The sequence below is a fragment of the Pholcus phalangioides genome, unplaced genomic scaffold (assembly GCF_987345545.1).
Source record: "Pholcus phalangioides strain wild (caught in Gottingen) unplaced genomic scaffold, Ppha-v1.0 ptg000004l_1, whole genome shotgun sequence".
Taxonomy (NCBI): domain Eukaryota; kingdom Metazoa; phylum Arthropoda; class Arachnida; order Araneae; family Pholcidae; genus Pholcus; species Pholcus phalangioides.
This window is the reverse complement of record NW_028301597.1, coordinates 30,664,080-30,681,856: the sequence shown is the minus strand read 5'-3', so window position 1 is coordinate 30,681,856 and position 17,777 is coordinate 30,664,080. Positions and strand designations below refer to the sequence as shown.

Sequence of the window (17,777 nt, the reverse complement as noted above, 5' to 3'; positions counted from 1 at the left end):
TCATCATTTTCAGTGACACATTTTTCCATATTTGTCGCATGTTAGACGTTTTTGAGCCACCCATCAGTGAGTTTTGATGTTATTGTCGATGTCCCGTATTTTGCAAAGTGAAGGTTAAAGCCTTACGAGCCAATCATTCTGGATAAAAGAGCTTGAGGAAAGTTTGTTTCTTTGTTTACGAATCAGTTTGAAAAACTCGTGCTTTCTCTTCCCCACATGACTGTCGAGATCAACGCAAGATCTGCAACTACAGAAATGAAGGATTCCGTTGCAGCTAAAATGAAGTCGATCGAGGATCTGCCACCGGAATTATTGGTAAGCATATTTACGAATTACATGCGAACCGAAGGGCCGAAGAAATTCTTGAGAAACATCCCATTAGTGTGCCATGGATGGAAGAAACTCTCGTCTACTATCTCCTTGTGGGATGAAGTGACTTTAAGGTCACTGGATTATAATATCGAGCATTTAATCAAGTTAGGAGAAAGAGGATTTCTAGCCTCTACTCGGTCCTTGAATTTAAATATCTACTTTCGGGATGAATGTGATTTTGGTAATCGTTGGAAGCCGGATCACGTGGATCTTTTCAGAGTGGCTCGCTATTGCCGTAACTTGAGGGCAATCATGAATTCCGTGACCGGTGCAATTTCCAACTACTGTCTTGCAAATCAGTGTGATTGTGGGAGTGCAGTGTCCGTACGCCAATTAGAACCGGTATTCAGCGTGTGGGCGCCGAAATTGAAGCATTTGAGTTTAGAGAATTGTTACTTCAGTCACGATAACGAGCCGATTCCGAAGGTGGCCGATCTCTGCCCTGCTCTGGAAGAATTCAAAATGCTTGATGCTCGTATTTTGAGCAGGGAGATTTGTTTCCGGTGTCCGATAGGCAAACTCATGAGGGGATGTCCCAAACTCCGGGTGGTGCAACTTTACTTCTGTGACTTCGTGTTCCAGGACGATGAAGACTTCGCTGGGTTCAGGGATGTGAGGGAATTCGTTGCGTCATGTTGTGATTATAACGGTTTCGACGTGAGCTTGATGTTAAGGAATTCCACAGAGTTGGAGGTCCTGGAGGTCTGTGGAAGTTACGAAGAAATGAGGAACCTAGCGGAGATCCCATCCGAGAAGTTGAAACATCTTCGAACTGATTACAGAGGAGGTCCGATGAATTATCTTATGAAAGCTGCAACGAAATGGAAGCATACATTGAAGGAGCTCACGGTAGGTATGCCGTACGGGGAATATTTCACTCCTGTTCTCGAAGCTTTTTTAGAGAACAATCCAGAACCGCCATTGGAGACATTGTGTCTTGATTACTATGTGATGCCAATGCCATTGTTGAAGAAGCTCGTCCGAGTGTGCAGGAACCTCAGCTTCCTAAAGTTGGGGGGGTGAAGAGGATAATCATTCACCGATAGTGTTCCGGAACCGAAAAGAAGTCGAGGAAATTCTGGATTTGGATAAGCCGTACTATCATTGGCAAGCAGAAGAAGAATATTTTATTTTGTAGCGAATATAGTAAAATTTGCTTACTGTTGTTCGAATTTACCTAATGGCGTGACTTTGCGTAACGGACAATTTTTTTTTTTTACTTTCTCTACTTCAGAACTTCTACCTTAAGTCTGACAATCAAGATCGTACTTTCTACATAACATCTTTCGATGCTGTATCTTTCATTATTTTGTACATAAACCATTTATGTTTTAATTGTGCGTTCATTCCACACTCTACGAGTTTGTCAAAACAATTTCGTGACAGCATTTGAATGTGTCAAATACAGGGCAGGACTTTTACTCTAAGGAAAAAGGTCCAAAATAATGCTTCTTTTGACTTATTCAGGGCTTAGTGGCCGTCTTCCATGTTGACAGATATGCCGCTATGAATTCCAAACATTTGTGTTGCTCTCAGCCTGCAATTTAGTAGCTACACAGAGAAAATTTTAGGTGCCAATACCAATTTTTAAGTCGTCATAGCAACCTGACACCTGGGATTTGTCCAGCCCTATTGAAATATATGTCTATTGTACTACATAGTGTCCCATAAATTCATAAAAAGTTTAAAAGTTAATAGGGGAATTGAAGGATGGTTTGCGAAAGTGTTATTCTCTCAGTATTTAAAAAGAAAAATTCCACTCTAGGGTTTTGTGGGTCCTTGCTGGTGGTTAAAATTTAAAGTATTTTCTATTAATTATACCTATTAGTCATTTACATAGCACCCTAATGTTTTCGACTTGCGCCCCCCCCCCCCCCCCCAACATCCTGAACCAAGGCCCCTAACTCAGACTTTTCACGGGCCCTCCATACTTAATTTGTAGCTTGAAAAACTAAAAAAATAATGAGAACCGCCCTGTCAGTCCCACTCATGTGGGGCGGCCTTGGTTTTTGAAGCGGCATAGATATGATGAAGATGCAATCAGCGTGAACCCTCATTTTTCACCATTCGAGGTCATCGATGTCTTCTGCACATTACAAAAAGAAGGGGGAAAATGTAATGAATAAGGTGGTGAGTTTTTTTATTTTCTTTTAACCCTCACCCTTCGTGTTCTTTTTCGCTCTTATATGTATGTATACAGGGTATCCTGTAAGTGCTAATGCAGCCTTTATCTCATCAACCGTTTGTCCTCTAACTTTCAATAAGAAAGTTGTTGCCCTGTCTTTCCGTTATGCCTGTTCCGTTGCCTGTCTTTCCATTCCAAGTTATGAAAGAACACCAAAAATTAACGGACAATGCTGCTTTTCCTTGTTTATGCTGTCCTTTCCCAATTTTTCTACAATTTTGAAACTCGAATATCTCAGCGAATATTGCACTTGAAAACATGGAATTTGTTGTTGGCTTCAGGAAGGGACAGGGCAAGAACTTTCTAATTAGAGTTTAGTAGACGGGGAGGGGAGCGTTTAAAAATTTAGATTTTTTTTTTTATTCAGATACACACTGTGTATTTTCACTCTTAAAACTATTAAAAGGTAATTTAAAAAAAAAAAATTTTTTTTTAGCAGTTCTTAAATTTAAGCTATCCCCTACGAAGGATGCTCGATGCGAAAAAGATCACATTAGGACTTACAAATACAACGCCACAACAGGCAAATTGCCCATCGAGGTGGCTGACTTAAGGACATCATGGATCCCCCACCCCACGAATAGGTACATCCGGGAATGTGCGTGTACGTGTAGTGCAACCTGACGTAAAGTTTGTTTTCTGTGTAATGCTTGTTATGTGTAGTGCTGCCATCTGCCACCAGGTTTTCTAACTATGAGTGAAGTGTTATGATTGAATGATTTACCGTTGTAGGACTGTTGCTCTCCGTGGCGAGACTTTTTAACGGGGAGATCGGCTCGCATTTGCGCCTTGAAGTTGGGAACCACAGAAAACCAACTTCAGCCGACCACCACTGTGGGGTTCGAACCCGGATCCTCGCATGACGAGTCCGTCACTATAACCACTCGACCACCACAGCGGCGACAAGACACCCTTTATAGTAGAAAGATACATTATATGTGTGGAAAAAATCACTAACACGAGTATAGAAAGAAAGGAAGGAAAGGAAAAGTTACTTCCATAGAGATAGGGTGCTATAAAGCTTATGGAGAGAGGAAAGAAAACACAGAGAACTTTTGTTTGAATTTGTTCCTTTGGCGTTTGGACACAATATTACGTCCGTGATCGTAAAGGGGGTTAATAAGGGAGACCCCTAGATGATACTTGACAAAAATGTTCACAACAGATCCGCCACGGCATAATGCCATGTATGTATAGTGTGATCTTGTATGACCTTCACCATGAAAAAAAGGATTCAATCTTGAGCAAGGAGAATGTGCGGAGGGGGGGGGGGGAGGAAAGAACTCCAGCAGCAATTCTTGACTAGGGTGACCATACGTCCCGTATTTCCCGGGACAGTCCCGGTATTTTCTCTTTTTTTGGCCGTCCCGACTTTTTGGCAAAAGTGTCCCGGTTTTTCCCGTATTTCACACGACGCCTACTTGAATTTTTATTCCTTATTGAAGTCGAAGATTGAAATTATTTTTCAACTCATAAATTATTTTATGACAGTTACAACTATATATGGGATATTAATCTCCCACATTTGCCTTGGTAAACGTTTTTTTTTTTTCGTGGAACACATTATAATCCACTGCAATTTGCAGTAATGCATCATTTCCCGCCATTGTGATTTTTCCGTAATTTCAACAATATTTGGCAACTTTGTTTGGTTTTGGCATCGTTTTTGGCGATAATTGGCGATGTCCCGTATTTTCCCGTATTTGGAATCTCGATGTCCCGTATTTCTCTCGAGGAAATATGGTCAGCCTATTCTTGACGATGTTTATTTTCTTCCCCCCCCCCCCACTTTTCCATACTGAAGAATGAACCCTCTCTTTCGTGCAAGGTCAGGGGCCATCTTTCCGTGGTGACACTATACCATATATGCAATGCAAATTGTATTAAGTGCAATGTACGATTTATGTAAGAATTTTAAAAGCATACTGTCTACGAAGCAATTTCGTGATGGCTATAGCGGTAACAGAAAATGATGAATTTGAAACATTGCATGTCATACGTAACGTCCAGTGGTGGCTAATTCTGGGGGAAGGGGGGGGGTGCCGAAATTTTTTCGCTTTTTTTTCTGGTACTAGCAATCTGCCGTAGTATTTTTCTGCGTACGATCCGCATGTGAAAATTTCATTTATCGATTTTGAAATCTCAACCAATGGAGAGAGGGGGGGGGGGGGTTGCTTGGCACGTTTTCTGATAAATGCCGATTTTCGTGCTCTCATCAAAATGTGGACTATAAATATTATTAGAGATTTATTTTTTACATATTAATTTTTCAAATTATTATCTCTCTATTCAATAAATCTGTAGAGATAAGACGCAGAGCGGTGCATACGGTAATCAGGGCCGTCTCAACAGCATCATGGGGCCCCCGGGCCAAATGCTTTTTCTGAGACCCTACCTGGCAAATCCCCGAAAAATTCAACTACTTTTCATTTTTCTGAGGCCCCTTCCCTCTCGAGGCCCCCCCCCCCGGACCGTGCCCGGATGGACCTATGTTTTAAGCGTGCACTGACTAATCCGCAGTAAGAAATTCCAATGGGTCTTTTTTCAACGCATTATACGCAGTAAAATACCATGAGTGGGATTACACTATAAAAGTTTTTGTATAAAACTTGTAAAATGCAACCCCAATAAGAGTATCGATTACATTCGCTGGAATGAAACCGATACGCGTATTAGTTTTTTTTCCCCAAGATCTTTCATCAAACTCTTATAGTGTAATCTCGACCTTAGGGGGGATGTTGAGGGATGCTTACGTCATCAACTACTCTTTACAAAAAATATTAAAAATTCTCAATGATATACACTGGTGTACGAAATTAAGAGAATTTGCAGATTTGGTCGATTATCTCTAGAACTACTGTACCGATTTTAATGAAATTTGATATGTACATACAGTGATACAATACAAAACAAATAACCATTCAATAATTGTAATACACACGCATGATCGTGCGTAACACTCGTTGGAGTCAGAAGGTATGAAACAGCGGTTGCAGAATAAACAAAAAAATGGGTTAATAGGGGCTTTGGTCCCCTCTTACAGATATACAAGGTCTCGCAGCGTGATTTCATACTTGAAATAAGGCAGTTTATCATTTCCTGTGGCAATTGGTCCCACTCGTTCAGCAACGCTGTTTTCATTCCCTGGATGGTTCCCAGAGGGGGGTTGCGAGTTGCAATTGCCCTCCCCAGAGCGCCCTAGACTTGCTCTATAGGGTTAAGGTCAGGAGATCTGGCTGTCCAATCCTTCCGGCAAATATCCTCACTCTCTAGAAAATCGTCGAGCAAAAGAGCTCTATGTGGCCTCGCGTTATCGTCCATTAAAATGAACTCGGGGCCAACTGCACCCCTGAAAAGGCGAACATGGGGCTCCAAGACCTCATCCCTATACCTCACACCAGTCACAGTGCCTCTTTCAAAGACATGGAGAGGTGTGTGGCCATCCAACATGATGCCTGCCCAGACCATAAAACCTCCTCTGCCATAATGGACGATGTCGCTGACATAGGAGGGTAGGTAGCGGGTCCCTGGTTCTCTCCATATGAACATACGGCGAGAATCGGTGCTTAGGCTGAACCGGGACTCATCAGTGAAGAGAACGGTCGCCCATTGATCCATACTCCAATCTCTATGCTCTCTGCACCATGATAAACGGATTCTCCTGTCCGTAGAAGTGAGTGGGACACAAACAGCAGGTCTTCTTGCAAACAACCCTCTCTCATGAAGTCTTTTGGAAACAGTCACCCTTGATAGACGGGTTCCTGTGGCTGCATACATGTCACGAGAGAGCTGAGAAGCTGTAGCACTCCTGTTATGCCTCGCTCTAATCGACAAATGGCGATCTTCTCTGGCCATCGTGGCTCTTGGACGACCTTGCCCAGGCTTTCTCTCGATGGATCCGGTATCCTGGAACTGTTTCCATAAGTTACACACGACGCTGGGCGTTAAATTGAACTGTCTACAAATCTGGACTTGAGATTGGCCTGCTTCTAGCCTCCCCACAATTCGCCACCTCATTCCATCATCTAAACGTTGGTGGTTACTCATTTTTACTGTTACAGTTTGAAATTAACCGATTGCTGCAAAATAACACCAAGAAATTCGCCGAGGTGTGCTGGCGAACGAAATGCGTCTTAACTTACGCGCGCTTATAAAGCCTGTTTCTCTACTGGCTCCGCCTACACACACGTGTACGCTTACGTATTTGACGTACAAGATTTGCATTTTTGTCTAGAAGCAGTGGTTTTACATTCAGTTCAGTTCTTTTCATGAAATTCGATAAAATATGCAAATTCTCTCAATTTATTTCACCAGTGTATTATACTTTTCCCTTTTTATACATGTTTTTACCTCTTTTTCCTTTTCTAACGTGCGATTAAGTCAGCACAAGATTTATCACCGATTCGTCAAATAGAGATAATCCAAATGTCTTGCCAAAAACTTGTACGTGAAGTGGTTGAATGCAAAGAATACTCACCAAGCCGAGAAGAGAATAGGGGAAAAAAATGCACCATTTTCCACACCACCCAAGAGGTATGGTGCCAGGCGCGTTACCCCTTTGTGTACGGCGGGTTCCCACGTAGGCATATTTCCGTCTTCATCCTGCGCAACCCGTCGAAGATCTTCTCTCGACGGGCCCCAGAGCAGCAACCGCAAGTTGGTTGGGTGCACTGGTAGAGGTCTCGCCCGTACACCACGTTTCGGCCGAGCCCCGGACCCGGTTAAGGTCGTATGGCTCGGCCCAACGATGGAAAGAAGCCTTTCGACGTGGGCTGCTTCCTCTGCCCCGGCTTCCTTGACAGTCAACCATCTCGCGCGCGAGAAAAATGGCGACCGACCAGCTGCACACGGGGCAAACTGGGGATCGGCCATCCAAACTCGCTGTCTCCGAAGATAGGACGGGCAAAAGCCGTGGAGCGCTCCTCAGAGGGGGATGGATAAGAATGAAGCAAACCAAAAACATTATGTTTCCAATCAAAACAATGCAATTTTTACATTGTTTAAGAAATTCGTTCTAAAAAAAGCTTCAACAGTAAAACTTCATAGCTCATTGTTTGATTTACGAGGTGGGCTTCAACATACCTACGCCAGGATTTCTCAACCCTGGGGTCGTCGTGGGACTTCCATATGGATCGTAGAAATTTTCTTACAGCTAAAGATTCTTGAGCTACGGGTCACGATTCAAACTTGACGCGTAGGGTCTACCGACATATGTCATTCAAATCAACTAACAGCTCGGGTGTCTTGACTTATGTATCGCGACCAGGACCGCCATTGGGAGGGGGGGTCAGGCGCCGGACCAGAGGGGAGGGGGCTCAAATTTCACCCTTTACCCTCACCTTCAACATTACAAGAGGGCATCATCGTGGTCCCTCCCCCCCGGCTGACCAAGCATCTAGTTGAGCCCCTGTCTACGGATCCGGTATCTTGGAACTGTTTCCATAAGTTACACACGACGCTGGGCGTTAAATTGAACTCTCTACAAATCTGGACTTGAGATTGGCTTGCTTCTAGCCTCCCCACAATTCGCCACCACATTCCATCATCTAAACGTTGGTGGTTACTCATTTTTACTGTTACAATTTGAAATTAACCGATTGCTGCAAAATAACACCAAGAAATTCGCCGAGGTGTGCTAGCGAACGAAATGCGTCTTAACTTACGCGCGCTTATAAAGCCTGTTTCTCTACTGGCTCCGCCTACACACAAGTGTACGCTTACGTATTTGACGTACAAGATTTGCATTTTTGTCTAGAAGCAGTGGTTTTACATTCAGTTCAGTTCTTTTCATGAAATTCGATAAAATATGCAAATTCTCTTAATTTATTTCACTAGTGTATTTACTGGGAATGCTAAAACGAGAAAAACCTTACCTTTCCCCTAGACCCCCTTTTGATAAGTTCTCTAGTAGACCTCTCTGACTATTCCCCCCGTCCTGCTTCACTCACGGGGGGGGGGGGGCTGTTCCATGCCGCTGATAGATGTTTGTGGTTTCTACTGTGCTATGAATGGGGGGTCCATGGGAGACACCGGGATTTCAGGGGGATCCACGACTGAAAGTATTTGCAGGGATAGGAACATTGCGCCAAAATTAATATCTTGCGCCGTCCTGCTCCAATATTGTATTTTCGTATTTTTCTGCGCCAAAATAGCGAATTTTGCTTCAGTTTGCCTGGAATTTTGGAAAGGACGTCAAAAATTGTTTGTTCCTGCTTACCGCGAAACGATTCTTTCCGATAAGAACGTGTTTTATTATGTCACGGTGGCAATGGTTTTATTCCACTGTACTTAAACTATCGCCTTATTTAAACTATCGGACTTTCATCGATAATATCCGTGATTGTGAAACAGAAGGTGGTTTGCAATGGTCTTTCAGCTATAAAGCGCAAATGTGAGTCAGTTTCCGTTTTCAAAAAAAAAAAAAAAAGTTGCCACTGCACGCAGCAGAAATTACTGTAGTCGATCGTCATTGCGTCAAATCCTGATGTCTCTTGAAAAAAATTTCATTCCGGGAGTAAAAGAGCATGTCCGCTGAATAACGAATGTGATTTAGAAATTAATAAAGAACCGAATAACCAGCGTTAAATCGCCAATGTTGCCAAATAACGAGTGTTAAATCGCGAAATAAGAGTGTCAAGTCGCTACTTTCGCCAAATAACGAGTGCTGAATCGCCAAACGTCGTGTTGATTCGTCCAGAATTCTCTCCCATTTTGCAACAGTTTCTTTCAGAATATTAAAAAATTGAAAACTTATAGAACATTTTTATCCCATTTGAACGGCTGCTGTTCCAGACAGCAAATAGTATTCTCAGTAAGCGAAAATCATCTTAAATAGACTGATGTGACAAATTTTATGACAGCCACTCTTTTAAACAAGGTGCCAAAAGCCTGAAACACCAAAAGAAAGATGATAAAAAGATGTTTGGAAAAGACAGTGCGAAGAGATGGTATTTTTCGGCCCGAAATATGCAGAGAAATTTAATTTTCTGGATGTTATGTCGAAACTGATATTTGGATAGAAAAGTGATTTGTCTCCTCCGGAAATCGAACCCGGGTCTCCTTGCTTACCGAGCAAGTGCGCTAACCAATACACCAGAGACACACTTTTCAATTCCTTATTACCATCAACGCCACCCCTTACCCTGTATTTGGGAACCGTTGCAATAGATCAGTTTCCCAAACTTTTTGTTCCATCGCCCCCTTCTTTAGAAATTTTTTCCCCTCATCGCCCCCCGACTCAAGCAAACCCATAGGATCCTATGTTATACTCGTAGCTTCTATCGTCCCCCTGGACCATTCCATCGCCCACCAGGGGGCGATATTGCCCACTTTGGGGAAACAGTGCAATAGATGATGCGTGATATAAGGCGGCTTTAGGAAGATAGGCTAACAGTGATATAATCTCTGTTAATCTCTCTGAAAATTACAATGATCGAAAGCAGATTAATTTCAGGAGTTGAACATAAGGTATATTTCAATCAGCAGTTACACCAGCAGAACCTCTCGCTAACGGACAACCTTGACGCAAGAAATGTTTCTCGCTGGGGAGGAGGGGGGGTCCGTTAATGGGTGGTAAAATATAATGGAGCCTTTTGACGAAATTAAAAAGTGTTCGTTAATGGGAGGTGTCCGCTAATGGGCAGTGTCCGTTATGAGAGGTTTTACTGTACTGACCACCATAGGGTACGCAGAATTTTCTCGAGGGGGGTTTCAGATTTTTTTTCCCCTTCTAAGGGGTTTTTACGATAATAACACTATAATCTTGGCTCAAGCGGGGGAGGGGGGTTCTAATCCTCCCCCCCTTTGCGTACGCCACAGTAATTGACCTAAAATTTCCTATGAAAATATTTTGAAGCACGATGATGTGCAATTGAAATGTAGTCGAAGCCTGAAATTCGCTCTACTTTACTGAGTTGAGATGAGCTGTAAAGTACGAGATCAGATCATCAGAATAATCTATACCTCAAGATGTGTCCGCCTAGAACTGTCGGCTCCCAGACCACGAAATGCTTTGGATAAATTTAACCTTTTGCAGTCCTATGTCAAGGTGAAATCGTTATAGGACAAACAAACAACTGGACGACTTGAGATACGTCAAAGCTTCGCGCGGAAGCTTTCCGTGTATAGAAGGTGTTGCCTGGTCCGCCATGAGGAAGAGACAACTGTACTTCTCATCGTTACAACGATTCCTTAAGATAGGTAGAAGGCTCCCTCAGTGAATTCGGTTTTTTAGCGAAACTCCGCTTTAAAAAAACCGCAAAGAAACAAACATTCAGGAGCCTTCCTCATGGCGGACCAGGCAACACCTTCTATAGCAGAAAGCTTCCGCGCGAAGCTTTGACGTATCTCAAGTCGTCCATTTTACCTTTAGCCATTGGATAGATATAGCAGTCCGACGTTTGCAAAATCTTTACCTTTTCTGCAGTATATTCAATGACTATAGGTGAAATGGACGACTTCAGTGACCACACCAGTCATTGGGGGGGGGGGGCGTTGCTTTATCCCTTCTTTATGAACGGCTTCAAGAAAATAGTGGAGATATGATCTTTCTGTTTTAACTTCATGAAAACCTTATTTATGGAAAGCTGGCTGTTTAGAGGTGGACAAAGGTTTACTTTAATCAGTGACATTTGATCTACAAAGAATCGAAAATCATATTTTGAAGCACAATGATGCACGAATGATCACTCCTCTAGGAGTTTAAATTCATAATTACACAGTAGAAGAGTTTTCTGTATTATTAGCGTCACGAGCACCGCTAATGCCTATAGTAGATGAGCACCCATGAAGCAGCTCTGAAATATTGCTTTCATGCAAATCATCATTATACCAGTTCTTGGAATCTTTTAAATGGTATTTAATTGGAGAGTTCACATATAAATATTTTGCGAAGACTGAAACGAACATAAGCATGGGACGCCCTTGGGTATTTCAGTAAGCACCTACGTGCGTACAAACAACAGGTTGAAAGGTTTTTGATCTAGTAAATTGAGTTAGGCACCCATATATCTCCAGTTAGGCTACAACATTGATATACCAAAAAAAATTCATTAATTAGGTAAAATTTATTTAATTCATATGGATAGAGAGGAATAGGAAAAAAAATCCATTTGAAACAATGTCTTGCGTTTGACTGTTACTATGATTGTTTAAACTGAATGCATTCTTGTAAAAATATATTTCAAAGCGCAACAGTCAATTTTTCTTCAGTTTTGGATCGTCGCCGGACCGGATAGGACGTTCAAGACCTCCTTCGTATTATCGATTATAGGTTTCCCCGCGAAATGTAGGTATTGATAATTCTTTTATTCTCAATTGTAACTATTTCACTCTGTTCAAATATGGTGTGGATGGAAACCAAATAATTTATTTATTTTTTTCAGATGGTAGGTGAATGGCAGGTCCGTAAGAAGAGTTTCGACAACACGTGTGTAAGGATTCTCGTTCGGGTAAGTACGGGCATAGTCGTTTAGGTTTCAATTAATGATATGTTTTATTTCATACTCAAGTTTTTTTTTTTAAATTCCTGTTTTGTTCTATGTTATGGATAGGAGCTATTGAGGAAGACTTTTGGTAGGATTATTAGTTTTTCAAAAAGTGGGCAATATCCGGGAATTCCCAAAGTGGGAAATACGGAATGATCCAGTAGAGGGGGGGGGGCGGACATGAGCGGAGATACGGGGGGGAGGGGGGAGTCTAACGTGGGGTCGGCTGATCTAATGTATATATTGTATGTATAGATGAATTGACATCATCATCATCATGCCCCCCAGCAATAATGACTTTGCCCCCCCCCCAGACTTCCAAGTCAATCTCCGCCTGTGGGGGCGGATCAGTAAAAGTGTTAGCTTCGGTCAGGGGCGATGAAAGGAAAAAAAATTAAAGTTTGCTTGCAAAAAAAATATTGGATTAGAGTAGGGGTAATTTGTTATTGAAGCACATGCTTTGGTACGAATCTAGCACAGTGGTAACTATCAAGACACTGGGAAAGAGGTCTTCAAACTTTTTCGAATACCAAGCGGTGGTTTATGCCTATTATTATCAGAAGAGCACCCATACGGCAATTTTGACACTTCCTCAGATTTAAAATAAGTATAATGTTAATTATGCAAGTTGAATGAGATGCTCAAATGGTGATAGTCAAAATGGGATGCTCAATCAATAGCTTAGAGCACGAAATCGGAATGGAGCACTCTTAGGTGCTTTAGTGAGCATCGTAGTTATTGCTAGGTTCTCGGTAGAATATGGATGTAGGGATTCCTCGAGAAACTTGACAAAAATGTCTTATTAATCAAAATATGTTGTAATGGCCAAGTAAGTGAAATATAATGTGTCTAAATAAATGTCCCAAGCCGACCCCCACTCACTACGGCCTTGACGATGCATTGTAGAGCAGAGCAAAGAAATACGGATTCGTGAATCAAATATCTTTGCCGAAATTTAAATTATTATAATTTTTCCAACACAACTTATGTAATTGATAGTTACAGGGAGCCAAGTTGTGTATACCGTATTCCTCCACATTAGCGGACATGCTGTAAAACTTGAAAAGTTGCTGCGGGGTCTGGTCCGTTCCTAGCATGTTGGGAAAAACGAGGTTTAACAAGGTTCACAGTAAGCATTCAGCCAAATCAAATCAATGGATTTTTAGAGTAAAATTGTTTAAAAATAAAATATGATTCCAAAATTTCCCAAAATGCTGGAAAATAGGGGTATTCCTGGCATGATGGTTCCCTTGTTGTTTCCCGGCATGCTGGGTAATAGGGAGGGATACGGTATACGTACATAAAAACAAATACTGTATTAATCTTTATTTTTTTTGCTCTGAAAATATTGGGGATGGGTAACTGGATCCTACACCACATTGAACCATCAAAATGCAGATTAGATGATAATAATATTAATAGATGATAATTCGATACATTATATTACAATAGATGCTGTCTTGAAGAAGATAATCGTCTCGAAGTCCAACATCCTTGCTGAGAGATGACATCGAAGAAGAAACTCCATCTTGCTGGGATCTTTTACGAATGAGTGAGCTCAATCCGTGTAGCTATTATTATCGCTATTTATAATATGGTGTAAGATACGTATAACATTTTATACGTATAAATCATTGTTTTCTAAAGTGGGCAATACCACCCTTTGGAAGGCGATGGAATGGCGGGATCTTAGCTACAGCTATGATATTTGAGTTGGGAGGGGGCGATGGGGAACAAAAAGTCTGGGGTAATTCTGCTATAGAATGCTTTTATTTTCCACTAAATTTATGAATAACTAATTCAGAGTTTAAGTTAAGTTAAACTCTCTCTTAACAGGGTTAAGTTTTCTTACATATAAATCAGGCAAACAATTTTAATTAGTGTAAAAGAAGGACAGTTCAATAGTTTTACCAAATGCCAAAACATATTCCGTTCAAATAAGAGTAGTGCCAATTGTAATATTTATGAGTTCGAGTAAAATTCAAACTCTATGGACGAAAGTAAAAAAATATATATATTTCCGAAATAAGTCGCACGAATGCTGAAGAGTCCCCAGTGGTGGATAATAATCTATAATACAGCTATAGTCATGGATAATTTCGGTAAAAAACCAAGAGAAAAGTGAAATAATCAAATAGTCCTGACATATTCCCTGATCTGGAACTAAACCGAATTAATAGAAAAGTCCACAATATACAAACAATGCAGAACGAAATGAACTGATTCAAAATAAACAGGCGTAAACTGTAATTATCATACCAAAATACATTCAGAAAAATAATACAAACAGGACCACCTTGACGAGGGACTCAACCAGTTTTGCGAGTATTTTTAACTTATTTATAAATTGTCTTCTAACGGTGAATCAAATATGGAATAACAAAATAAGCTGGAGTATTGAAACATAAATTCAAAATGAAAATAGTTTCCGATCAAATAGGTTAAATAAGATTATTTGAGAGGCCCTATTGACACTCTCTGAGACTAAAAATAACCTAAAAGGTCACATTATGTAATTATAACGGGGATTTCTACTCTGAATACACTCTAAAATACATAGTTTGACATATGATAGGGAGTCAACAGATTGAAATAATTTATGGTATAGGGCTACCATATAAGGCACGGCTTATACCCTGTTGGTGAAACAAGTAAGTGAGCGTTGCAGAAAGCTTTACCAAGAGGGTATGACGAGGCTGCATATGCGTATCAGCTATAGCTATAATGCTATATTCCTCTCATACGTAGATGGCTTGCGGCGTCATTAAACTGGCAAACGAGTAGGTGAGCGTGCTGAAAAATTTGCCTTTGAAATGTGTCAATAGAATCTACGTGGATGCCAAAGTGCAGAAATATGATTCAAAGAATAAACCTAGTATAGGTTTAATACTTGAACAAAATAAATATAATTTTAATATTTGAAATAAAAGTAAACAGAAGTTCTCTCTTTATATAAGAATAATTTAAGTAGAGGTTTTTAAGTGGATAAACGGAATAGTATTTTAATATTAATATAAACTATGCAGAAAATTAGTAGCGAAAATATCTGGTAGAAAGATAAATTTTATGGCTTCATTTAAATTGATAGGTGGTTACATAATCGGTTTAATAAATGATAGGAATCGATTGTAATACTTATATAACAATCACATCACCTACTGTACTCTTCGGCATTCATGTGAAAAATCACCATCGTCCATAGGCCGTACAATCGAATTGAATTATCAATTCAAAAAATGCCTGCAGATCTTAACTTAAGAATGCCTTTCTATCAGAACTAATCATTTGGTTAGTAAACAATTTCCCCCAAGGCGTAGATATTTTCCAATACATACCTTAATACCTTAGGATTAGTTCAGATGCAACAGAAATAATTGTAAAATTTTTATTGAAAATTAAGCAATAGGTGACGGAAGAATCCGAAAATCTACGGTAATCAGATAAATTTTAAAAAATTTACCAAACGATTGCGAAAATGTAATTAATATCACATATAATTCCTTGTAATTTATTATGCTAGAGTTTAGAATTCTAATACTTGAGTTTAGGACCAATATGGGCACGGCGTCTACCCTGTTTGGTAAATGAGTAAGTGAGCGTTGCAGGAAAACTTTACCAAAAGGGTATGGTGAGGTTGTTTATACATAGGTCTCGGCCTTGTATACGGGACTCCTACACGTAGATTTCTGGAAGAGTTTATTCCACTGAAAAGGGAGTAGGTGAGCGTTGCTGAAACCTTTGCCTTTGAAATACGTCAACAGAATCTATGTGGACGCTAAAGTACAGAAAATATGAGGAATGACTGAAAACTAACTATGTATAATTAATATTAAACTATTTTCAGACTATAAGTATCAATGCACTACGCGTAATTTATTACACCAAAATATATCTTTAAAGTAAACATTTAATACAAAAATTCATTGAATAATATAAATAACATAAATTAAAAACATATAGCACGATTCCGAGAAACACCCGTTCCTATTTTTTAAGAAAAATTGTAGCCTTTACCTGCAAATAATAAATTTTGCAAAATTAAAGCTATGTCACATAATTAACTGATTATAAGCATAGAAATTCATTGAATAAAGCCCTTGCTATAGGAAAATCAATTATACATAGAACAATTTAAGACACAGTTATAACATTAATACGTTCTAATTTGAAATTAATGAATTAGGGTCCAAAAAAAAGTAAAATAAACTGAAATATATTATTAATTAATTTTCAGAATAAAAGTGATATTACACTATAATATTTTTTTTGAAAATCCCTAAAAATACATCATGAACTATTTCCAGCAAATAATAAATCTTGAGTCGAAAAATTAAAGGGCATTCATGTGGAATTCAATCGGACCTGGAATTTAAGGATATAAATCAGTTTCCCAAACTTTTTGTTCAATCATCCCCCTCCCCCTTTAAAAAATTTTCCTTCTCGTCACCCCCCAACTCAAGCCAAACCATAGGGTCCCATATTAAACCCAACTCCTTCCGCACCTGAATCTTTCCATCCCCCCCCCCTCATGGTGTGGTATTATCCATTTTGGGAAACACTGATATAAATTCACTAAAAAAATTTTCCAAAAGAAATAATCATAGTAACAATTAAATTTCTAACAATTTATATATAATATTAATTATTATCAACGTAGTGTAAGTATAAACTTTTTAGTGTTTTTATGTAAAGCACGGCGTCCACCCCGTTGGTAAACGAGTAGGCGAGCGTTGCAGATACTTTACCAACCGGGTATAGAGAGGTTGTATATTGGTATGTGTACATGCTTCTCACACGTAGATTTCTGGAAGCGTTATTCCACTGGCAAACGAGTAGGTGAGCGTTGCTGAAAATTTTGCCTTTGAAATGCGTTGGCAGCATCTGTGTGGATGCCAAAGTGCAAAAGAAAGCAAAGAAACTGTAGATCATAAGATGTAACGGTAAAAATTTTTCCTCGTAAAAACAGTATATAATATTAACTACTAAAACAGTAACTATTTCAAATTATGATTTTAACGGTTTCAAAACTATCATTAATGCCCTAATCACACTACAAATATTCATATGCTGCTAATATTTTCAACACACACACAAATAAACTAAAATTTTAAATCAAACTTTTTTAGGATAAAAACCTCCCGTTTGCTTAAAGTTTACAAAAACACAAACTCTAAAAATACTAAAATGCCTAAGACGCTGATAATACTAAACTGTACTAAGGACGATAGTCTATCTAATTTTTCAAGCTTAATCACTCATTAAAATCATAGGAGATGGTAGAAGTTTCGATATTTGACTCATTAAAGTTAAAAAAACTCCTAATAATTTCAATTTATCACAAAAATTAGAAACTTTGCCTGGTTTTAATTTATACAAAAATTGCCACGCTTTCAAGAGAAATAAATTCAATTGGTCTGACCACGAGGTCCTGATGAAAGCTCTCCATTGAAGAGCCGAAACGCGTCGACCATTCGACCAATTGAATTTATTTGTCTTGAAAGCGTGGCAATTTTGGTATAAATTTCAATTTAATTTTCTCTATTCCGTTTTTGCTGTCTCCAAATACTTTTTTACGTGATACTGCCGATTCAACTTTCATCCTTTCAGATCCAAAAGCCTCGTAGCTGTTTCAGGACTCCAGTTAAGAAGACATAAATAGGAGTCTGGACGGGATTCCTGAAGAAACATTCGACGTTGTGTAACCATTGATTTGAATAAATACTCGAAATCTTAAA

At 39.6% G+C, this 17,777-nt stretch overlaps 1 long non-coding RNA gene across 3 annotated transcripts; it reads left to right on the top strand.

Annotated features, from left to right (window-relative positions):
* The first annotated feature begins 160 nt into the window (after positions 1–160).
* Positions 161–17,761, top strand: LOC149087077 (uncharacterized). 3 transcript variants are annotated; one of them, XR_016192524.1, is made up of 5 exons: positions 177–315; positions 11,768–11,843; positions 11,941–12,006; positions 13,495–13,594; positions 17,650–17,761. It is a non-coding gene; the product is annotated as an uncharacterized LOC149087077 (long non-coding RNA). The 3 variants fall into 3 exon arrangements; XR_016192525.1 differs by having other exon boundaries at positions 13,495–13,609; XR_016192526.1 differs by lacking the exon at positions 11,768–11,843 and having other exon boundaries at positions 161–315; positions 13,495–17,761.
* Positions 17,762–17,777: the final 16 nt, after the last annotated feature.